Here is a 25,152-nt window from a genome sequence, read left to right as displayed (position 1 = left end):
TTCCAGTGACACGGTCTATTTCTAGAAAACATTAAGCCATTTGAATGAGGAAATCTAAAAGATAACAAGAACTTTATCTGGACCATGTTCCTGTGAGTTAACCATTTTCTGCATTTTTTCCAGATTTTTGGGTTTTTAAACCAACCCCACCCTTTTGTGGTAGTCTAGATAAATTAATAGCAAAATGCCCTAGTATTAAATTTTACAGACATGAAAATAATTTAAAGAAATGTCTTGGAAATTCTGCTGAAGGCAACCAAAAGCAAATGCACCACCAGGATTGGATGTAACAATAAAATTTGATACAAAATTCTCTTCAGTTGAAAAATATCTGCTGCAGCCCAAACTAGTGACGTTGAATGCTTCCTCTCTGCTGGTCATTGCACAAACCTGTCCACTATTTGGTGTTGGTTACAATTAACAAAACATGCTCAATGTGGCACATGCTCATGTAGCACAATTTGTCCGAAGTAATATGGATGCATGATGTGAGAAATTAAAAGGATACATTAATGCAATAAAATGTTTTCCTTTTGCTGAGTTAATTAGTGCAATACCAGCTGCAAGTAACAACAATCTCTTGTTCTTCAAGGCCTCTTAAGCTTTACAGGGGATGCAACAAGTGGAACAAAGCCAACTTCAACTTATGTCTTTCAAATTTATGAAACAATACTTGAAGGGAGTTGCAATGTTTTGTTTCAATAAATTACTTTTCAACTTTTTCTGTATTCATTAATGACATCTGACCCCTGTTATACAAGATTCTACTGAAAAATTACTTTCTTCTTCAGAGGTTTACTGATTGATTAGTTATAAATGTTGTATTAGAAACACAGAAACATAGAAAATAGGTGCAGGAGTAGGCCATTTGGCCCTTCGAGCCTGCACCGCCATTCAATATGATCATGGCTGATCATCCAACTCAGTATCCCGTACCTGCCTTCTCTCCATACCCCCTGATCCCTTTAGCCACAAGGGCCACATATAACTCCCTCTTAAATATAGCCAGTGAACTGGCCTCAACTACCTTCTGTGGCAGAGAATTCCACAGATTCACCACTCTCTGTGTGAAAAAAAACTTTCTCATCTCGGTCCTATAAGACTTCCCCCTTATCCTTAAACTGTGACCCCTTGTTCTGGACTTCCCCAACATCGGGAACAGTCTTCCTGCATCTAGCCTGTCCAACCCCTTAAGAATTTTGTAAGTTTCTATAAGATCCCCCCTCAATCTTCTAAATTCCAGCGAGTACAAACCGAGTCTATCCAGTCTTTCTTCATATGAAAGTCCTGCCATCCCAGGAATCAATCTGGTGAACCTTCTCTGTACTCCCTCTATGGCAAGAATGTCTTTCCTCAGATTAGGAGACCAAAACTGTACGCAATACTCCAGGTGTGGTCTCACCAATGCCCTGTACAACTGCAGCAGAACCTCCCTGCTCCTATACTCAAATCCCCTCGCTATGAATGCCAACATACCATTCGCTTTCTTCACTGCCTGCTGCACCTGCATGCCTACTTTCAATGACTGGTGTACCACGACACCCAGGTCTCGTTGCATCTCCCCTTCTCCTAATCGGCCACCATTCAGGTAATAGTCTGCTTTCCTGTTCTTGCCACCAAGGTGGATAACCTCACATTTATCCACATTATACTGCATCTACCATGCCTTTGCCCACTTACCTAACCTATCCAAGTCACGTTGCAGCCTCCTAGCATCCTCCTCACAGCTAACACTGCCCCCCAGCTTCGTGTCATCCGCAAACTTGGAGATGTTGCATTCAATTCCCTTGTCCAAATCATTAATATATATTGTAAATAGCTGGGGTCCCAGCACTGAGCCTTGCGGTACCCCACTAGTCACTGCCTGCCATTCTGAAAAGGACCCGTTTATTCCTACTCTTTGCTTCCAAAGAGTAGGAATAAACGGGATGCGCCATACAATAAAATTGCATGGAAAATCACAATTAATAAATGAAACCGAATAACAAATTTCTCAAAATGTTCTCTTTGTTTGCTGGTATCATCATCCATTAGTAATTCATCTCTGTGTATGTGAGATCTATTCATTTCAAACAACTACAATGTTATTTACTCCATATTAAAAGTAAACAGTTTTTTTCTTTCACTTAATTTTAAAATCTGTAATAATTTACTGTCTGAACCTTTCATGTGAACAATTCATTCTGATCACCTCTGTTTCTATTTCCAATTTAGCACCATAGGTTATGCCTCCCAATAATAGATGTGTAATCTATGAATGTTTACATTGACTAAAATGCAATATTTATGCAATATTGTACACACAGTTAAACTCTTAGCAATTCCAACCGACATATACAGGAAACCAAGGTTGGGTCTTGAACCAAAGCATCAATTATCCCTTTGCCTCTACAGTTTACTTTTTGCCACAGGAAATTAAAAAAAACTTAGCATGGTCCTGCATGACAGTGTTTTAATGAAGTGTTTTAATTACACTATAATTCATGAAAGTGACATCTGAACAGACCCTAATGAACAGGTGTGTAAGAAGGAACTGCAGATGCTGGTTTAAATCGAAGATAGACACAAAAAGCTGGAGTAACTCAGCGGATAGGCAGCATCTCTGGAGAGAAGGAAAGGGTGACGTTTCGGGTCGAGACCCTTCTTCAAGATTCAAGATAGCTTTATTTGTCATCCAAATTGGACGAAATTCAGTCACCCACAGTCCAACAATAAAAGCATTAAAATAGGCAGATTACACAATAAAGCATTAAAATAGGCAAATTACACAACCCCAAAAACACACAAAAAAAGAAACATCCATCAAAGAAACATCCATCACAGTGAGTCTCCTCCAGTCCTCTCCTCACTGTGATGGAAGGCCACAATGTCTTTTCCCTTCCCCTGCCGTCTTCTCCCGCGGTCAGGTTGTTCAGACCTGAAACGTCACCCATTCCTTCTCTCCAGAGATGCTGCCTTTCCCGCTGAGTTACTCCAGCTTTGTGTCTGTCTTCGGTTTACACCAGCATCTGCAGTTCCTTCTTACACATACCAACAATTTTTTCAATGCCTCTACTCCAAAATACTTTGAAATCAATATTTCAAAGCGATCCAATACTTTTAGATAACTTCCAGAAAACAAAATCTAAGTTAAGAAAGTTTAACAGAACTTTTGACCCAAAACGTCACCTATCGATGTTGTCCAGCGATCCAGCACTTTGTGTATTTTTTAAAGAAAGTTTAAAGTGACTTCGGTATTTGTCATTTCACAAGATTGGTTCGTAGAATGCCGATTGTTCTACTTCTATAAGAGATGTTCGAACGGCCTTTGACTCTTGGAATAACTGTTCTTCCAAAATGTTGCAGTAACTTTCCGCGAACACACAATGCATCAGTCTGATGCTATCACTCGACCAGTTCTAAAAGCTCCCCTTACATTATTCCTCCTCCCCCGGATCTCTACTCGTTTCACTTACCCTTACACTTTCAACACAAAGTTAGAAATTAATCCCCACTTTGCCTTTGAAATATTTCAGAACCGGAACACGTTCCTTTTACTTTCGAGATTTCTTTTTCTCACCACTCTAGATTTCCTGTCAAATACAGCAGACACTTACCAGTTTAGGGGGTTAGAGCGAAGCCTTGGACTCATTAGATGCAGATTCTCTAACTTTCTCAAACACAAAATGCCTGTAGCTCATTCATAAACTGGTATTACACTGATACAGTATACTTGCAAGAACAGTAAGTTTAAAACATATTTTTGCGAAAATTAAAAATCATGGCCTAATTAACTGACCCCCACACATGCAATATAGTAGTTGCCTCCATTCAGTCCCGCTCGACGAGGAGTCACAGTGTGGACTCAGAGTTCCAATTGACAGCCGTACTAACCAATCATAAAACCAGCAAATGTAATCGGTCCGAACGAAGCACCAATTATTCCAAGCCGGAGGCAGGCCCAGGTTATCCCGTTAGCTACATTGCATCTCGCACGGTGTGCGTCAAAATGTAGCAGACCACTGAAAGCAGCCTATCAGCTAGTCAAAGTTGCTTGATGGGCAAGCAATTAAAAACAGAACTTCAACGTCACCGGTAAAGAGCTTTATCGTAATTTATTTTGTGCGAGAGTGGTCTTGACAGAAATCAGTGAACCATTACAAACTAACTCCATATATTGCTGCACAAACTAATCATATCTCCAGCTCGTAATGTGCGATAATGCTGTTTTACGATATTTGTCATGATCTCATTTATAGCTGATGATAGGACTGTGTTTGAAATGTTCATTTGTTGAGGCCAAATGCAACGAAAACAGGTACACTATGCAAAATATATTCAGCTCTTCAAAAGATCCACCTCCCAATTATTTGCAAATAGAAAGAATGGCATCTCAATGTTATATGCAATGGCACTAATGCGGCTGTCACATAAAATGCAATTATCGCTAACTCAATTCTTAAAATCATTTAAATGTGTCTGTACTAACTCAAGACTCGCGGGAAGGGATTACCAAGCAGACAGGCTCAAAGCCTCCTAGATGAAACAATGGGAATCCCTGGCCCATGAACACTCAAAACAGAGGAGGAGCATTCAGGACGGTATTTACCAGGGACACAGAAATTTTGCATAAGAAGCAAAAAGCGAGGACCACACGCAGAAAGGTGCAGGAATGTTATGAGAGACAGGAAAGTAGATGTCAGCACCACCACAATTAATACCATACATTCTGCCTCCTATTCTCATGACCAAGTCTACACTTGCACAAGTATGGATTGTGCAGTCTATGTACATCTTCACAAGCTCCAAAACGCAGGGAATGTTAACAAAGAGCATTTCATGGTCTGAAATATGAATAAAAGCAAATTTTTGCTACATTACAGGGATTGTACCACAATGGACTTTCAGGAAGAGACACAAGACCTATCAATAGATACATACAATACAATACAATATATCTTTATTGTCATTGTACAGGGGTACAACGAGATTGGGAATGCGCCTCCCATACGATGCAATAATTTAATTAATTTAAACAACAACCCAACGAAACAAATTGTAACAGTTTTAAGACAGAATAAAGTGCAAGTAGATCTGTGCCGGATCACTGTGCGATGTGACCATCCGGCTCAGCAGGACCGGTTCATAGCAGCTATGGCCCTGGGGATGAAGCTGTTCCTGAGTCTGGAGGTGCGGGCGTAGAAGGCCTTGTATCGTCTGCCCGATAGAAGGAGTTCGAACAGACTGTTGCAGGGGTGTGAAGCGTCTTTGTGGATGCTGGTGGCTTTTCTGAGGCATCGTGTGTTGTAGATGCCCTCCAAGTCTGGTAGCTGTGTTCCGATGGTCCTCTGAGCTCTATGGACTACCCGCTGAAGTGAACTACCCATAGGTATGCATATGGGTATTTTGCACAATGATGAAAAGATAAGTTTCAGTTCTTTAGACTCACCAAAGTTTTTTTTTACAACAGATCACTTACCGTTGTTGACTTGGAAGTGATCTTTCAACTTGCGTAAAATACACTCAGATAAATCATGGGCATTGAGATCATGCGTTATGCTGAGCAACTAGCATTTTGGATGGGTGACCAATCATGAGTACTGTTCTGCATGACTAATTGGTGTTGTTAACAGAGGGCAAAGCAAAGAGAGTTTCCTATCTTGTTGAATATGTGAATACCTAGCAGCCAACTGGACTTTGTAATGAAGAGGTCCTGAGCAGTCTGAACAGTAATGTTCACAGCTTCTCTAAGAAAGACTGCATCCTCCTTTTGCAACTTTTCTGAAGTTGGCTGCATTCTCCTCTTCTTGCTGTTCATCTGAAGAGGATAGTTACAGCTGCCTTGAGTTGACAACTTTGTGGAGAATGCAACAGATCATCGCCATTCTAAGTCATGGAATCATACACCAAGGAAAAAGGCCCTTCGGCCCAATTTGCCCATGTCAACCAAGATGCACCATCTACACTAGTCCCACCTAGCCTGCATTTGGCCCATATCTCCCTAAACCTTTTCTATCCATGTACCAGTCCAAATATAGATGCACATTGATAGGCACAATGTCGGACAGGTCACCCTGTAAACATCCTGACCATTATGTGTGTTCCTCATTGGAGTTATTAGTCATCCACGAAGTAGATATTCATTTTTTCTAACAGCTAGTCTCTATGCCTCCTTGGCAGGTGTGTTGCTATAACAAATTATGGCAGATGTATGGAAATCTTACCTATAATTGCACATGAATTAAGGTTAATAAATGAGAATTCACCAAAGGTCAGACTTCTAATTAACTCCAGGGATCAAATACATTGAGTCACAGTTTGCTCTTCAGCCTGCAGTTCTGAACTAGAGTCCACCCTGGGCTCATGCACACATGCTCAGAGTCAAGGAAATGTGTCAGTTTGCCTTTCTAAACAACCATGGAGTATAACTCTGGGAGCTCTTATTAATCAAAGTGAATTCTTATGCTTGGAAACTGCCTCTGGTATTCCGCTGATCTGCATAGAGATTGTAAGCCTACAAATAAGTGGACCGTAATTTTTGTTTAAAAAATATTTTGCTTTTGTCAACATTCCGAAGTAATTTATATTATGTTTTTATAAGATTTTTTAATATGTTTAACACAAGTACACACGAAAATCAAGACAGAAATATGCACAAGACCCCTCCAACTTGCCCGACCCTTCAACGCGAATGCTTGCCCCAATTCCTCTTCTATAGCAGTTCCCCATACCCCTCAATTCGTTTGGGTAGCTAACAGCCGAGTGGTATGAATATTGATTTCTCTAACTTCAAGTAACCCCTGCATTCCCTATCTCTATCCCTCTCCTACCCAAGTCGCACTAGCTTCTCGTTTTCACCTAACAAACAGCTAATGATGGCCTGTTTCCTTTATAATTGTCACTTTTTTGCATATCTTTTATTCATTGTTCTTTATCTCTCCACATCTTCGTCTATATTGCTTGTTTCCCTTATTTCTAACCAGTCCGAAGAAGGATCTTGACCTGAAACGTCACCCATTCTTTCTCTCCAAAGATGCTGCCTGTCCCGCTGAGTTACTCCAGCTTTGTGTCTATCTTCGCCTCAATTCTTAACTCTTTCAAATATTATCTCCAACTTAAATTTATCTATAACCTCACCTCCACCACCCAAGAGGGCAAAGAATTCCAAAGATTTGCCACTATATGGGAAAAGCTTAAAGTTGAATAATTCCCTAATTTTTTTATAGTTTTTAAATATCTGTGAATGTCAGAGACATTGAAAAATGTAAAAATCTTTGGCAGATTTGAAAAAATAAAGTTCTGCACACAGCTTTACCTTCAGTCAAAGCATTGTGATGACTTTCCCTGTAACAATCAGCATGAAGATTGCACTGCAGATACCGTAATCTGATTTGTCTCCATTTTCAACAAAAAGTTAGTCACTATCACAGCATCACTCGGATCCCAAAGCATTTCCTTTTATTTCCCAGATGAGATAGATGGGCTGGTGTCAAGCATTAATCTCTGCAAAGTTTAGAATTCCCGGAGGGATACTGCATGTTCCGGAGGCTTCTTGTTTTGTTTTTAAATTGTCATGACCTTTTAAGCCTCAGTCTGAGATGGCAGTGAGACAGGACTAAAATTAGGAATGCTCTGCTTCACGGGTGATGGGGTTCAAGGGGTATGGAGTTAAGGACACTCATGTCAAAAAGCGAATCTTGGTTCAGTACAGCAAATACTCATCCCAGCAAGCATTGGTTGTTGCTTTTGTCCTTGATCAAGAGTAGAAGGACATGTCTGGAATTGTTAGAGAAGACAATGTTCATACCGCTGGGCTGTAAGCTGCCCAAGCAAAATATGAGGTGATTACTCCAATTTGCGGTGGGCCTCACTATGACACTGGAGGAGGCCCATGATAGAAAGGTCAGACTGGGAGTGGGAGGGGGAGTTGAAGTGCTCAGCCACCGGGAGATCAGGTTGGTTAAGGCGGACTGAGCGAAGGTGTTGAGCGAAACGATCGCCAAGCCGGCGTTTGGTCTCGCCGATGTAGAGAAGTTGACATCTGGAACAGCGGATACAATAGATGAGGTTGGAGGAGGTGCAGGTGAACCTTTGCCTCACCTGGAAGGACGGCTTGGGTCCTTGGATGGAGTCGAGGGGGGAGGTAAAGGGACAGGTGTTGCATCTCCTGAGGTTGCAGGGGAAAGTGCCTGGGGAGGGGGTGGTTTGGGTAGGAAATCAGATGTCAACTTCTTTACATCGGCGAGACCAAACGCAGGCTCGGCGATCGTTTCGCTCAACACCTTCGCTCAGTCCGCCTTAACCAACCTGATCTCCCGGTGGCTGAGCACTTCAACTCCCCCTTCCACTCCCAGTCTGACCTTTCTGTCATGGGCCTCCTCCAGTGTCATAGTGAGCCCCACCGCAAATTGGAGGAACAGCACCTCATATTTCGCTTGGGCAGCTTACAGCCCAGCGGTATGAACATTGACCTCTCTAACTTTAGATAGCTCCTCTGTCCCTCCCTTCCCCTCCCCAGTTCTCCCACTGTCTTCCTGTCTCCACCTAGATCCTTGCTTTGTTCCGCCCTCCCTGACATCAGTCTGAAGAAGGGTCTCGACCCGAAACGTCACACATTCCTTCTCTCCAGAGATGCTGCCTGACCTGCTGAGTTACTCCAGCATTTTGTGATACCAGCAAAGTTAGCTTCCTCAGTTGTCTCACTAGCAGAAACAGTATTTATTAATGTGTCAAATCTCCGTATCTTGAAAAGTAAAAAATATTTTGTTTCTTCAACTTCCTATATAAAAAGAGCAGTTTCTTTTTTTATAATTCACTCCATGAGAAAAATACGGAGAGCTATGGAAAAGGTCACAAAATTCTGAATCCCTTTAGCCCCAACAGGATTTCATCAGTCATCAGAACAGTTAGCCCTAACCCTAACCCTAAACCTGGCTGTGAGTTATGGGTTGGGTTGGAAAGGAATAAAGGAAGATATTGACACTTTAATGAAATGTGCATTAGAATGCTGCATCTTTGAATCTTGGAATAATTACCCACACAATGAGTTGTCAGTAATTAAAGTGTCTAATTACTGATTTAAAACCAGGCAACACAGAATTCAAGATATATTTAACTCTACAAGAAATAAATATAAGAAAGATCGACACTGTTGTACACAGCTGACATTTCTTAAAATGTTGCAAATAATTTTGATTAAGATTTTAATAAGGTTAGATACAACTGGCCTTATGCATATTTCAAATAAATGAAATTTTACACATGTACAGCTGTGATTTCAACAGTTTGATTACATGTACAAGAGAAGCAATTATAGATTGCTTCAGAATGGTAATTATAGTAGAGTAAAAATAGTTTCAATCCAATTTGCTGGAAATTAATATTTGTAACAATTTCAAGACAAAATTAAGCTGGCAAAGAAAATGTAATTCTTTCTTGACCGTGTATTTCTATTTATCAGCCCAGCAACATGACAGTTAAAGCATGATATCGGAATTCCTCTCTGCAGATCCTCTCAAGCTCTGTCAGGTTGGATGGGGAGCTTCGATGCACAGCTATTTTCAGGCCCCTCCAGAGATGTTCGATCGGGTTCAAGTCCAGGCTCTGACTGGGCCACTCAAGGACATTCACAGACTTATCACGAAACCACTCTTGCTTTGTCTTGGCTGTGTGCTTAGGGTCGTTGTCCTGTTGGAAGGTGAACCTCTGCCCCAGTCTGAGGTCATCTGGATCAAACTAGTGACCGCTGCGAAAGGGCAGCTGACAACCAGGGAAAGACCTAGTGACGGCCTGGAGAGACAGCTGACCGGAGGGAATAGACCCCAACGGGGCTGGCATGGGCTTGCTACTCATGCCAGCAGGATCCATCGGTAGTCAGCATTTTGGATCCACCCATATATTGTTACGAAAATGTCAAGACGAAGAATACCCCTCGAGTCTGCGAGAGCGTTGATGCATAAGATGACTCATCGATAGACCACACGGCAGCAGACCTAGGAACGGAATAGACTATTAATAAGACAACCAACTATGAATCAGTCAATTGACAGAGCAGCAGTGCCAGCAGGACACAAGCTACGAAGCTGCATCTGTGGCTGGAAAAAGATAACATCAGAGAAGGGTCTCAAAATCTACCAGGGCAGAAAAATGTGCCTGAGAGAGCTTGGTAAGGGGCCTTGCATTGACCATTACTTTCTAAGAGGTAGGTCAAATCAGTCGAGTGAAGCCCAGTGGCAGGATAACCACCACAGTCCACAGGGTATCAGCACCCCAGGCGAAGCTCAACGAAGTACAGTCCCACCAACGGACATAAGTCCAGAGCCCAACCAGCCACAGTCAGCGGTGGAGAGGAAGATGGAAGGAAAAAAGCCTCAAATCTTGGGGCCTAAATCCTGCCAGAGGAAAGAGAGGGAGACCATTAACACTGACCTCGTCCATCTTCCGGAAAGACTGAAGGGATGTGTAGAAAGAAAACTGAAAAAGATGGGAGACACCATATACAACTATGGGGCAGAGAGATTTGGGGTGAAGGTCAAGAAACAGAGGACACAGAAGGAAATATCACTCCAGTACAAGTCCAGGAGGCAGCTGGAGATCAAAAGACTAGTGAAGGAAAGGAGGCAGCTGAGAAAACAGTGGAGGGAGGCCACAGAGGCACAAAGGAAAGAACTCGAGGCACTGCAGGCAGAAGTAAAGCAGCGCCTGGCAATCCTGCGAAGAGCAGAATGCCTGAGAAAGCAACACAAGAAGAAAGAACGGGCAAGGACAGGCTTTTACAGAGATTTGTCAAAAGCCTCTTTGTCAAGGAGAAGAGCAAGATCCTGAGAGTACCTGTAAGGGAACTGGAGGAGCACCTGAGGAAGACGTACTCCGCCAACCTGAGGTATGAGCCAGTCACCATTCCAGATGACATGCCACCTATTCACCCACCTGAGCACCAGATGGACACAAGGTCTCCTATATGGAAGGAGGTGGAGAACACAGTTAAACGAGCAAGATCAGCATCAGCCCCAGGGCCCAATGGCATTCCATAACAACAATCTTTGGGCAGCTTTTAACTTCTTCCAGGTCCCAGAGGTCATCACAAAGTTGGTAAAAGCCTACTTCCAGGACCTCCAGTTCTGCGTCACAACACAGGACAACACCACCGCCTGGCAGCACCTTGAGGTAGGCATAATAGCGGCTGTACCATTTCTCCGCTGGTTTTCACTATGGCTATGGAGCTCATCATTCGAGCATCAAGCATGGGTGGTCAGAGGTGAACGCTTGAAGAGCGGGCTGCGTCATCCTCCAATCAGGGCATACATGGATGACATGACCACAATAACTACAACAAAAGCATGCACCAAACACCTGCTGGATAAACTCCAGGAAAACATCAAATGGACATGAATGGAGATTAAACCCAGCAAATCCTGCAATATTTCCATCGTCAAAGGCCGGCTCACTGATGAAAGGTTCCGCATCAATGACGAGACAATACCAACTGTCCTGGAGAAGCCTGTCAAAAGCCTCGGGCGATGGTACACCGCATACCTCAAGGACGCAGAACAGGTGGAACAACTCAGGCAGGATGCAATCAGTGGCCTCAAGCAAATCAACAACACTGCTCTCCCAGGGAAGCTGAAGCTTTGGTGCCTTCAATTCGGTCTGCTGCCACGACTCATGTGGCCAATTACCATCTACGAGGTCACTTTATCCCATGCCAACCAGCTGGAGAGACTGATGAACTCACAAGTGAGGAAGTGGCTGGGACTACCGAGATGCCTCAGCAGCATAGGGCTCTATGGGAATGGAGCCCTTTCACTGCCAGTCTCAAGCCTGGTGGAGGAATGCAAATGCACCAAAGCAAGGCTGTACATGACACTAACAAAATCCCGGGACCCAATAGTAAGAGGTATCGCTCCAACCATAGCAACAGGGAAGAAATGGACTCCAGCCGCAGTAATACTGGACGCAAAATCCGCCCTCCGACTCCGGGACATAGTGGGGCATGTCCAACAAGGCCGAGTGGGCTTTGGCCTGGGAGCAATGAAACCTACCTGGCAAAAGGCAACTCCAACTGAACATTGGCACCTGGTGGTGGAGGAGGTGCGCCGCCAAGAAGAAGCAGCCAGGTGTGCCAAAGCCATATCCAAGCAAGGCCGCTGGATGAGGTGGGATGGCGTTGAGAGGAGGAAGATCACATGGAGTGAGCTGTGGAGCATGGAGTCAAATATGTTGAGCTTTATTATCAGAGCCATATATGACGTCCTTCCCTCTCCCACAAACCTAAATCTTTGGCTGGAAGAGGATCCAGCCTGCCTTGTGTGCAGTTCCAGCAAACCTCAAACACATCCTGGTCGGTTGTGAGACCAGCCTAACACAAGGCAGATACACCTGGCGACACAACCAGATGCTGAGGTGTTTGGCAGCTGAACTCGAGTGTAAGAGAATTACCACCAACGCCATGCCTATCAATGCCAGATAACGTTCTCGCAAATACCATCTTTCATCCGGGAAGGAGAGAAACGGAGGACAAACCCCTCGCCTCTCAACTCATGCCCACTGAACACAGCCAGGGACAGGGAAATGCGTGTTGACCTAGACCAGAGACTTTCCTTCCCAGTTGAAATCGCAGCTACCAACCTGCGAACAGACCTCGTCCTCTGGTCCAACTCCTGTTGGTGTGTTTTCATCATTGAGCTGACGGCCCCTTGGGAGGAGGCTGTGGCAGAGGCATATGAAAAGAAAAGGCTGAGATATTCAAACCTTGCAGTAGAGGCAGAGGAGAGAGGTTGGAGTGTAAGGGTGCGTCCTGTGGAGGTGGGGGGCAGGGGCTTTGTAGCCAGTTCCACCGCAAGGCTCCTGAGGGAAGTAGCAGTCAGAGGGCAGGCCCAAAGGAAAGCAACCAAAGAACTTGCCAATGCCGCCGTACGGAGCAGTCACTGGCTTTGGCTGGAAAGAAGAGATGCTGTCTGGGCTGCCACGTGACCATCTAGAGGCTAACCATAAGACACACACTCAAGCCTGCGGTGGGCCTGCCTCGACAGAGGGTGTCTTGTGATAAAAGGCCGAAACACCCAGCGACGTTGAGGTAAGCAACTGAAGATGTGTCTGAATGGTAGCAACATCACCTAGTGGTCATCCCCAAGAATAACACCATGCAAGTCAATTGTAGTGCAAAACTTCAGGGATTGTAACAGCCAGTCCTACTAATCAATCCAGACTCTTTGCTATGACACTTAAAATTGAGCTTAGGTTCATCCTGTTTTCATTCATTATCCTTGAGATGTTTCTACAACTTGATTGGAGTCCACCAGTGGTAAATTAAATTAATTGGACATGATTTGGAAAGGCACACACCTGTCTATATAAGGTCCCACAGTTGACAGTGCACGTCAGAGCAAAAACTAAGCCATGAAGACGAAGGAATTGTCCGGAGACCTTCGAGACAGGAATGTGTCGAGACACAGATCTGGGGAAGGGTATAAAACAATTTCTGCAGCATTGCAGGTCCCGAAGAGCACAGTGGCCTCCGCCATTCTTAAATGGAAGAACTTTGGAACCACCAGGACTCTTCATAGAGCTGGCTGCCCGGCCAAACTGAGCAATCGGGGGAGAAGAGCCTTGGTCAGGGAGGTGACCAAGAACCCAATGGTCACTCTGACAGAGCTCCAGTGTTCCTCTGTGAAGATGGGAGAACCTTCCAGTAGGACAACTATACCTGCAGCACTCCACCAATCAGGCCTTTATGGTAGTGGCCAGACGGAAGCTACTCTTCAGTAAAAGGCACATGGCGGCCCGCCTAGAGTTTGCCAAAAGGCACCTAAAGGACTCTCAGACCGTGAGAAACAAGATTCTCTGGTCTGATAAAACCAAGATTGAACTCATTGGCCTGAATGCCAATCATCACGTCTGGAGAAAACTCATCACGTGGCCAATACCATACCTACGGTGAAGCATGGTGGTGGCAGCATCATGCTATGGGGATGTTTTTCAGCGGCAGAAACTGGGAGACTAGTCATGATCGAGGGAAAGATGAACGGAGCAAAGTACAGAGAGATCCTTGATGAAAACCAGAACATTTTGGACCTCAGACAGGGGCGGAGGTTCACCTTCCAACAGGACAACGACCCTAAACACAAAGCCAAGGCAATGTAGGAGTGGCTTGTGACAAGTCTGTGAATGTCCTTGAGTGGATCGAACATCTCTGGAGGGACCTGAAAATAGCTGTGCATCGACGCTCCCCATCCAACCTGACAGAGCTTGAGAGGATCTGCAATAGAATTACCCAAATACAGATGTGCAAAGCTTGTAGCATCATACCCAAGAAGACGAGGCTGTAATCAGTGCCAAAGGTGCCTCAACAAAGTAATGAGTGAAAGTAAATGTGATATTTAAGTTATTTCTTTTTAATTACTTTGCAAAAATGTCTAAACACCTGTTCTCACTTTTTTATTATGGGGTATTGATGATTAAAACAAAATGAATTGAATCCATTTCAAAATAAGGCTGTTACGTAACAAAATGTGGAAAAGGTGAAGGGGTCTGAATACTTTCTAAATGCACTTTAAATGGGTGCTTGATGGTTGGCACAGACTCACTGTTCTGAGGGGCCTGTTTCTGTGCTGTATGACTCTCATTAAAAGGTAGCAGAGAAATTTTCCTTTCTCTAGAATTGAACTATTCACCTTTAGAGTTACAAATAGAATTAAAACCTTTCCTTGGTTGGTACCACTATGTTTGAGAATATCAGTATTCTGTTTGTACTCGCCTCTTAGTTAGTTCCTTTGAAGTCAGTGGAACAGAAGGTTCAGAAGGCGAATATAAGGAGTGAGCAGCTCACACTCCAGCAAGAATGAGTATTTAATATAAGGAATCAATACTTCCACAACAAAAATACTGTATGTATTCACTTCCTTTATTTTTTTAACCCATGTTTACTTGGATTTTCTATTATTCTAGTTAGATTTCACATATGAATACAAGGTATGGAATACATTAAAATGAAATAAAATGAGCAAGACCTTGAAACTAAAGGTATTTTTTCCTTCCTTTGATAATCTCATAACAAAAAATATATTAGTGTCATTTTTTTAAATCAAGAGGTTGATAAAGCCTTCCAACTGAAAATACATACTTTTATTTTTTGAGACAGGGCAAATTTGCAGAATTTACATATTTTTTCAGGTTTCTTGTTTTTACAATTTTCATTTTAACAAAGGATACTCAGCAGTGCAAGAAGAAAATCTGATCAACTGAATTCCAGTGAGACCTACGAAGGTCCAAGATAATGAGTGACAATATACTGAAGAATCAAAATTAACTCCCTCGTGCTAGGTTACAAATAAAACTAACAATAGGTGTATCAGCATCACCCATGACGTCATTTTAATGCATAATAAATTCCCATTTGTATTATGAACGGAGTATGCAGGTTACTAAAAGAAAAGTACTGTTATTATTTCCTGAATTATTATACTGAGCCTAATGTAAATGACTTCAAAACATTCATAATACCTTCCAGGTTATAGAAATTGATGTTGAAGACAAATTTACACCTTTTTCCTCAAATTTCCTACCCAAGACTGCAGTTGAATTCAATTTCAAGTTCATATTGGAATACTGTATCATGTGCATAAATGTATGAACCAATTCTAAAATGCTAGACTGTAATTTACATAACCACAGTGCTACACACTAAACATTACTTAACCATGATTGACACAGCAATTCCTCCTCTAGTCTTCATTTCATTGCATTCCTGTATGAGGGATGACAGTGAGATGCAGATTGCACATCGGACCAAGTGGCATGAACTATCACCTTCAGTCAGTTTGTTACCGTGTATCATTATAGTTCTAAATAATGAACCTTTACTGAACCACAGGAAAAATGCTAACCCGTAGTGCCTCCTAGAGGTTTACAAAAGTTACAGGCAACAGTGTACCAATTGCTCATTAAAAATGATTGCTTATTCGACGTGTCTCACTAAGCTTCTAAAAGAATAAAATTTCAAACAAACACCTCCGCAGAACTGATCAAAAACATTTCCAGCCATGGATGAATGTCTTTTGCAAGAAACTTTAACTGAGGTTAATTTGTCCAAATTAACAACAAAATATGTTTCCAATCATCTAATCTGACAACTAATACTGCAATCAAGATGAATATTAAAAGGAAATATCTTCAACAATATACATTTTGCTCTTCCACAAAAATTAACTATGGCACCACCTACTTATTTAACTAGCCTACATGTTTTGAATACACCCCTCCTCATCTGTCATTCTAAATAAATGACTAATGTTTCCCAGCTGAATTTGTCTCCAGATAATTCAACATGCTCCTGCATAGGAATAAATTAGACCAATAAAATAGGTTTTGGGAGTAGTTTTGTTCTATGCTAAAAGAATCCATGTTTTATGACAGAAAAAAATGTACGCATTCGCCATTTGTGAAGTATGCGAAAATTTCAATGAATGCAAGTATTATTTTCTGAGTTGGAATATCTTTGATATCAATGATACATATTCAATTTCTTATTATAATGGTCGCAAATGCATTGTGATCCTTAATACTCTTCGTAAAATAGACTTCACAGCAGAATACAGAATACCCGCGAATGGTTTCTTTATTCTCACGTGTACCGAGGTACAGTGAAATACTTATTTGCACACAGCTCAGCAAGACTGTTACTATACACAAGCCAATACTAATGCTCTCTGCATTGTTCCACTGGATGTCAAATGAACGAACAAAAAAATGCAGAGAGAGAATCATTACATGTTAGCAAGTCCACCTTAGTCGCAAACATATCTGTTTAAGCAGTTGGTAAATTATTTAACCTAATTTAACCTAATGTGTGGGTTTCCAAACTGTGCACCTCTTTAATGCTTTTTGGAAGTTAGTTACATGTAGAAAGGAGTACACACAGGACAAGAATGTTTTTAAATCTGTGAGGTCAAGAACAGAGACTGCAGGCAGACAAGCAAATTGACCACAGCATAATAAGGGAGGGGGGAGGGAGAGAGGGGAAGGTGTCATTCAAAATAGGTAGGTGAAAAGGATTGTAGAAATGATAGAGGACAATGTTTAATGTACAATAATGAATTAGGAAGGCAAATATTATGTCGGCCTTTATTGCAAGAGTTTTGGACTACAATGATAAAGACATGTTATGGCAATTATACCAGAGCCTTTTGGTGGTACAGCAGCTGTAATATTATGTATAGGTCAGATCTCCCTAATTAATAAAGAGGAAGTGCAACAAAGGAATCACAACATAGATTCTTGGGATTGGTGGGATTGCTCAGTGAGGAGAGACTATGCAGATCGGCTCTATACTGTCTAATGAAGTAGAAGATGAATCTCTTTGAAAAACACGATTCGAATGGTTCAGTCTCAAATAAAATGGTAGGTCTTTCAAGACTGAGAAGAAATGTCTGTATTTAGAGACTAATAGTTCTTTGATCCCAATAAGCTTGTAAAGACACATCCAAGAACAAGATCAACAGATATTAGTGTATTGATAAAATCAAGCAATATTCCTTAATTGAGGATATTATTATTCCTCAATATTGAGATTCCTCAATAATCTAATATCTATTGATCTTGAATATACTCAGTAACTGTGAAATCCCATTAGGAATGTGAAGACAAAGAGTCACTATGCCCCAAATGAAGAAGTGCCTTCTCCACGATCATGAAAGACCTACCTCTTTTAGAATTAGTGTAAGAAAGTGGTGCTGTGGGAGAAGAGGGAAGATCTTGTTTAATTATGGAGTAAGCACATGTGGCCCAAAGATTAATTCCTGTCTGCATTTCTCTTGTGCTTATGATGCTGTTTTTGAATAGTTAAAACTAAATAAAAATAATTCACTATACACCGATGAGCCAAAACATTATGACCACTGACAGGTGAAGTGAATAATATTGATTATTTTGTTACAATGGCACCTGTGAAGGGGTGGGATATATTAGGCAGCAAGTGAACAGTCAGTTCTTGAAGTTGAGGTGTTGGATGCAGGAGAAATGGGCAGGAGTAAAGACCTGAGCGACTTTGACAAGCGTCTAATTGTTATGACCAGACGACTGGGTCAGAGCATCTTTGAAACGGCAAGGCTTGTGGGGTGCAGCTAAAGGATCTGCTGCTAATGTTTTGGTGCCATATACCACAGGACACCTTCAAGGGTCTTGTAGATTCCATGCCTCGGTGGGTCGGCGTTGTTTTGGCGGCACACGGAGGACCAACTGCATATTAGGCAGGTGGTCATCATGTTTTGGCTCAGGGTGTATACAAAATATTATCTAGAATAACACCCAGCTAGTAGGCTTTCTTTGCAAATTCCTCAAGGCAATGAGATTTTTAATTTCATCCTTCTATAGAATGAGAGTGTCATACAGCATGGAACAGGGCCTTTGGGCCAACTCACCCATGCCATCCAAGATGCCCCATCTGCACGTCCCACCTGCCTGTGTTCAGACCACATCCCTCCAAGTAAATGCTTTCAATGAAGGGAAGGGCTGTGCTCGTGATGAACTGGGCCACCATTCTCTGCAGCGTCTTGCATTTCTATACATTGGAATTACCATACCAAGACATGATGCAAACAGTCAGATAATTTTCCACAGTACACCTGGAAAGGCTTGATGGAGTATTTGGAATCTCATTAAACTATTCAGAAAATGGAGGCTCTGGCATGTGTTCTTTGTGATTGCATCATGCTTAGGTCAATCGCAGGTGATGTGGTTGACCACAGTGGTGTTGTTGGCCAATTTCAAAATGGCATTGGAGCTATGCTTAGCCACACAGTCACTGGTGCAAAGAGAGGAGAGCAGGGGGCAAAGCACACAGCCTTGAGGTGCATCTGCGTTGATGGTCAATGAGGAAGAAATGTTCTCACCGATCCGCATTGATTGAGGTCTGCTACTGAAGAGGTCAAGGATCCAGATGCAAAGGAAGGCACAGATCTTGGAAATTGACGATGAGTTTGGAAAGGACGATAATGTTGAACAGCGAGCTGCAGTTGACAAACAGCAGTCTATGTCCAGCTGATCCTGTGCTGAGTGGAGAGCAGTAATATAATATCTGCTATAGGCAAATTGATGGGTATCAAGGTAATTTCTGAGGCAGGTGTTGATTCATGCCATAGCCAACCTCTCAAAGCATTTCATTATGGTTTATGTAACAGCTACCAGATAGCAGTCATTGAAGCAGGTCACCATGCTCTTCTTGGGTGATAGATGCCCTTCTGAAACAGGTGGAAACCTCAGACTACAAAAGAAAGAGATTGAATATGTCTTTAAATACTCTGGCAAATGTCCCCACTGGTCTTTAGCACTCGGGCAGGCAGGCTGTGTGGGCCTCCGAGTCAGAGATTACAGGGTTGCCAGGGGTTTGTGTGCATTTGTTAATATTCTCTCTTTCAACGTGAGCATATACGGTATTGGCATAATCTAGAAGAAAATAACTCCCTCAATTGGTAGATTGGTCACTAGTTGACTGCCAGATGTTCAGGTTAGGGGAGTGAGTCCTTGACTTGTCCTTGCACTCTTTCTTAAATAAAGTGACTATATTAGCCAACATCCAGTCTTCGGGTCCTTCAACTGTGGATGAAGATGATGCAGATATCTCTGCGAGGGCAGGTATCTCTGCTAGGGTTCTTTCCTACATATCGCATCTAGGATGAAGTCATAATACTGATCTCCCGGTGGCCGAGCACTTTAACTCCCCCTCCCATTCCCAGTCTGACCTTTCTGTCATGGGCCTCCTCCAGTGCCATAGTGAGGCCCGCCGGAAATTGGAGGAGCAGCACCTCATATTTCGCCTGGGCAGTTTGCAGCCCGGTGGTATGAACGTCGACTTCTCCAACTTCAGATAGCTCCTCTGTCCCTCCCTTCCCCTCCTCCTTCCCAGATCTCCCTCTATCTTCCTGTTTTCACCTATATCCTTCCTTTGTCCCGCCCCCCTGACATCAGTCTGAAGAAGGGTCTCGACCCGAAACGCCACCCATTCCTTCTCTCCCGAGATGCTGCCTGACCTGCTGAGTTACTCCAGCATTTTGTGAATAAATCATAATACAAGATAATGGAAACAAAATATTTGCAGTTTCTGTCAGAGAAAGATTTAAAACATCATAAAGACCAAGGAAAGGGAAAAAAATATTATGAGAAGTGAATGAAAAGGAACTAATTCCAATGGTACCTCAGTTCACTTTTCCAATGAGGGTAAGTTATTCGTTAAAAGTCTTTCCACGGGTCACATACTCTCACTGTGGAAAAGTTTAAAAATTTTGTAAGATATTATCATCGTTGCTAGATTGTTTAATTGAAAAATTCCATGTTGCATTTCTATATCTCTGCAACATTTTCTAAGTGCCAGTTTCAACCTAATGGAAAGGAGAAGAGGAGTGGAAAGGGCAACTGACCACAATGTGGTAGACTCTGCAAATTTGTTTTCCAAATTTGCGCTTGGGACTACCCACCAAATTTTATTTGTGTATATGACGTTCAGATATATTGTGGGTTGACCTACTGCGGTTGAAAGTAACAGTACCTTTGCTGAGAAGAGAAGTTATGGAACCGATGGTTGTTAGATACATGATCAACTTTTTTGCTGGAAACTCGCCTTTCTCATCTTTACTTTATTGTTTCTCACCGTTTCCTTTATTATTGTCAGGCTAAGATTTTCATTCACTAACTTTTGAGCTCTCATCTATGGGCTGACAAGACTTTAATGGCGCATTAATTCAGCATGCAAGGGTTGGAAATGCGACGGATTTAACTTGAACTTGGTGTATTCATTGAACATTGCAGCTTCCCCTCACATTTGTGATGGTGTGATATTTGCAAGATCAGCGATAAAGGTACCATTTGAATTGGTTCCTTTTCATTTACTTCTCTTATACGATTGCTTCCCTTTTCTTGGGCTTTATGTTAATGTCTGCAATAGGGTTGTTTTAAATCTTTCAATGACAAAAACTGCTAATATTTTATATCCATTATATCCTTCCACTATTAATTGTTTAACAGGTAAAGTTAAACTTCAATTAAAACAGCAACTAAAAGGTAGCTTGGAGTTACTTCCTCAGCCTCATGATATGAGAATGGCAACATAAAACATAGAGGTTACCCGCTATGTATAGAATCAGCAATAAATTCCCCTATTGTTATTATGCCACTTCTGCTTAACACCCATTTACTTTACCACTTCTACCTTCTCTGGCATGAGGCAGAGATTTATATTGTGTCTTTAACTGCAAGGCTAGCTGCACTAGAAACATAGAAACATAGAAAATAGGTGCAGGAGTAGGCCATTCGGCCCTTCGAGCCTGCACCGCCATTCAATATGATCATGGCTAATACCTATTACTATTCTATCTCTGCCCCATAATTTTATATACCTCTACGAGATCACCCTTCAGACTCCTTCTCTCCAGAGAAAACAGCTCTAGCCTATCTAATTACTTTATATTACTCAAGCCCTCCAATCCAAGCAATATTCCCATGAAGATATACACAAAGTGCTGGACTAACTCATGGGTCAAGCAGCAATTCTGGAGAAAAAGGATGGGTGACACGGAATCCTTCTTCGGACTGAAGGTGGGGAGTGGCCGGGATCTGGAAGTAGGAATCGATTAGGGCCAGCAGATGACCAAGGAATAGTGGACCCCATAGTGGCCCATTGTCAGGGAATATGTGATAACAAAGGGATACATGGGTGTGATCAGTGGAACTAGTAGGATGACTTGGGTGGGGGAGGGGAGAAGAGAGAGAATACAGGAGTTATTTGAAATCAGAGAAATCAATGTTCATACCACTGGGTTGTAAGCTGCCAAAGCAAAATACAAGGTACTTTGAGAAGCAAGCCATCCTTGATTCCAAGGGATTGCCCAATAAAAATGATTCCCATTAAAATTTGATAAATGCCATAAAGCCCATGAGAACCTGATTGCACAAAAACATAAATGAAAGAATAAAAAATGGCCGTAGAAACTCATGAGTTGACCTTTCCCTTGCACCTAGTTCACTTTGGTGAACTGCCGACTGTCGAGCATTGAAGGACAATTGTTTTTATTAGTGGCCTCTGGCAATGTAATGGCTCAGTATAAATGCCAAAAGGTTATATGAAAAGTGTTTAACCGGGATCTTTTATCATTTTAATATAATAATGAAAGAAACAGCCTGCATTTGACCTCCAGCGAAGCGAATCCGAGCAAAAGGAGGGCTTGATTAACAAGTAGCCAGCTATTTTATTTCATATCAACTGGCACAATAACCACATTAACTGCTCTCCATTTTTGTCCAAGTGTGCCTTTATGGTAAAGTTGAAATATTCTTTACGTCAATCCGACATTGGATATTTCATTGAGAAAACCATCTTTGATATATTTATAGTAAAATGTGTGGGTTGAACAAATGCCTCATTACTTCCAGTGATAGCCTTTTTATACCAACATGAATAATTGAGGACAGGACAAATTGATTCCCTTGAACCAAAGAACCAAATCAATGAGCACACAGTAGGGAAATATGAAACTTTAATAATTATCATGAGCAGACAATTTTGTACATCATTTCCAAATAAGATACAGAAGGTGCAGATAATAAATTTGTGAAGTAACTTGCTTATTGTCTCAAAAGGATATGGAGTTAACAAAAGTTCAGAAACTTTTCGTAAAATTTTTGGATTTCTCATTAAACTCCCACAATGCTGATGGACAACCAAATTTCATATCAAGCTGTTTGTTGACAGAAATTATACACTTGGGTGAATTATGTGACACACCTTTGGACATTCTTCTCCATTAAAGAAGCAATTTGAATGCAAAACAGAGAGTGCTGAAACAGTCTGAAAAAAAGTCACCACCTGAAATGTTGCTTGACCATTCCCTCCACAGATGCTGCCCAACCCGCTGAGTTTCTCCAACACTATGCATTGCTCAAGATTCCAGCATCTGTAGTTCCTTGTGTCTCCAATGTAAATGCGTTGTTTTTAGAACATTTTAACTATATTTCCATAATTCAGAGTATTTATAAAGCGAATTTCACTGAAAGCAGATCTAATCACCCAAATCTTATCGGGCACTCAGTCTTAGCCTGTACTAAAGATGCTGAATCAACTTTAATGAATACTTGCTACAGCTGAAACAGAAATACAATACATCTCCAATAATCCAGCACCTTTGAGATTTTGGTGGTGCCAGACTGGCAGATCTTCCAGATAATTGAATTTATCCCTATTAATACCCTAATCCACTTTTTTTTTTAAATTTGTAAAGTTACACAATAGTAAGATAAATTTTGAAAAAGACGAGTTTAAAAAGAACAGGGGAAACAAAAACTGGTGAATTTAAAAATGATTTTGGGAAGCTTGGGAATGAAGCCCTCGTGAGTTTAAAAAATGGATAGAAAAGGGGCCTGATAAGCATAAAGGGAGTGCAGGGACTTTAAAGGGCATCTGAAAACCAAACCCTGGTGAGATCAAAGAGAATTTGGGAAACACTGCCATGGTGAGCCAGATACAGAACTGTCAGAATTATCAGAATTTTGCTGCATGACATGAATAGTTAATTTTGTAAAATTCATAATTTCTAAATCACCACAGAATTCTATGTATAGTTAAATATTTTTGACGTTATTTAAAAAACATTCAAGTTATGCTATTTTGTATTCCATGAAGTACTCATGCGTCGTGATTTGTTGTTCAGCTTGAATATAATGCACTGCCTAACTTCATAAGAGCTTTCAGAGAAAATGATGGACAAAAGTAGGCAGAAGAATCTCCCAGACGATCTATCATGTACACAAAGGTTTCCATGACAGTCGGTTTAATAAGAACTTCGGTTCTTTAATTTTTGCAAAAATGTGACAATTTTTCTTTACTCAGAAAGACAAGAAATCATCTACAATTATGGAATTTTGACAGCGCCTGTTTTGTGGCTGGACCATTTAAATAAAATGAAAGGAGAGAAAGCAATTATGGGAGCTTCGTATCTGATTTGTGGGATAAACTTCAAACGCAGTAGTATTTGAGTTGCAGACGAAGAAGACACAATAGGAGAAAATTAATGCTTACATTTATTCACTGTGATAACATGCAAAGTCACTTGATTCAGGGGTGAGGGATGTGGACAAATATCAGTACATAGCTTTTGGCTTTTCAAAACATTAAAATCATGATGCTTAAGCCACATGTGGGGAGGATGTTGCCTAAGTAACTACTATTTTTTAAAATGTAATACACATTCATGGATGCAAAGAAGTTCAATACTCTATTCCGGGGTCCTGATTAGTTTAGTGTGCACGCTCTGCTGCAGGAAGAGATGTGCCTGGGGTATGCAAATACAAAAATTTCTAAGATGGGTGGATAATTAACACTTTGAAAAAAATACTTAACATGGCATGTATGATGTGTGCTTTTGATTACAAATGTTCACATGTTACTGCCTGCACTGGGAACCAAAGATTGGGTGCTACAACATTTTCTAGGATTACATGCTTCCAATAACCCAATGCAACATATCCAGTGGCGCTATCAGAATCTGATATGAGCTGGTATGAATTTAATGCATGATGGTGCTTCAAAACACACCAAATACTTGAATTGATTCTTTTGCTTAATGGTTTTAATGCTCTCTTGCACAAGGGAACAAATAATTGGACTTTTTAAAAATCTTTTCAATTCTTTTTCAGCTTATTCTTCCTTTATAAAACTAAAGTTTTAGACTTTTCATTGCAATCTGGGATATGCAGTTTCTGCATGGCACAGAAGATCCAAATTCAGATCGGAGATTGATTTAACCTCGCAAAATTCTTCTTCTTAACTGAACATTTTTATTGCCATTAAATTTGACCCAATGTTTCAATAAAGTAGAGGAACAGATTAGTTTGTTGGTTTAGGTATTAACTATGTTTTCTCCCTTCATTTACCATGAAAGAGCAATGCGGAGGTGCAGCGGTAGAGTTGCTGCATTATAGTGCCAGACCCGGGTTCGATCCTGACTACAGGTGCTGTCTGTATGGAATTTGTACGTTCTCCCCGTGACCGGTTTTCCCCGGTTGCTCCAGTTTCCTCCCACACTCCAAAGACATAGTTTTGTTGGTAAATGACTTCGAAAAAAATTGTATGTTGTCCCTAGAGTGTAGGATAGTGCAAATGTACGGGGATTGCTGGTCGGCGCGGTTCCA

At 41.6% G+C, this 25,152-nt stretch overlaps 1 protein-coding gene across 13 annotated transcripts in view; it reads right to left on the bottom strand.

Moving 5' to 3' along the window:
- LOC144608748 (protein Aster-B-like) overlaps nt 1-25,152 on the bottom strand; it is a 395,300-nt gene that overhangs the window by 305,987 nt on the left and 64,161 nt on the right. The window contains exon 1 of one of the 13 annotated variants that reach the window (XM_078426813.1): nt 3,456-3,526. The exons of the other annotated variants lie outside the window; for them this stretch is intronic. The gene's annotated coding sequence lies outside the window, so the exon portion shown is untranslated. Of the gene's footprint in view, nt 1-3,455; nt 3,527-25,152 lie in introns of those variants that run through there. 13 annotated transcript variants of the gene reach the window in all.

The sequence above is a fragment of the Rhinoraja longicauda genome, chromosome 32 (assembly GCF_053455715.1).
Source record: "Rhinoraja longicauda isolate Sanriku21f chromosome 32, sRhiLon1.1, whole genome shotgun sequence".
Lineage (NCBI taxonomy): Eukaryota > Metazoa > Chordata > Chondrichthyes > Rajiformes > Arhynchobatidae > Rhinoraja > Rhinoraja longicauda.
Note: the sequence above shows the minus strand (reverse complement) of the source record. Positions and strands in the feature narration are given on the sequence as shown.